This window comes from Cystoisospora suis (genome assembly GCF_002600585.1).
Source record: "Cystoisospora suis strain Wien I chromosome Unknown contig_2673, whole genome shotgun sequence".
NCBI lineage: Eukaryota > Apicomplexa > Conoidasida > Eucoccidiorida > Sarcocystidae > Cystoisospora > Cystoisospora suis.
The window spans coordinates 791-1,035 of record NW_027155470.1 but is presented as its reverse complement, the minus strand read 5'-3'; positions in this window follow the sequence as shown (position 1 = coordinate 1,035).

Here is a 245-nt window from a genome sequence, read left to right as displayed (position 1 = left end):
GGCCGTTTCACCATGTCCGGTAGTACCTTCTGGCTCCCAATAGAGCCAAATCGCCAGGCTTCACTAAAAGCCATCCATTTATCAACAGTTCCCGCACCTGGAACGCGTTTTTTTCACAAAAACACCGACTCTGTTATGCACATCGCACATCACGGACCGCCTGGCCTAGCTCGACGGCTCCAGCCCGCGGGGATTTCGTTTAGCTTCTGCGTTGGGCGCAGTCTGTGGGGTTTCCTAGGTGCATT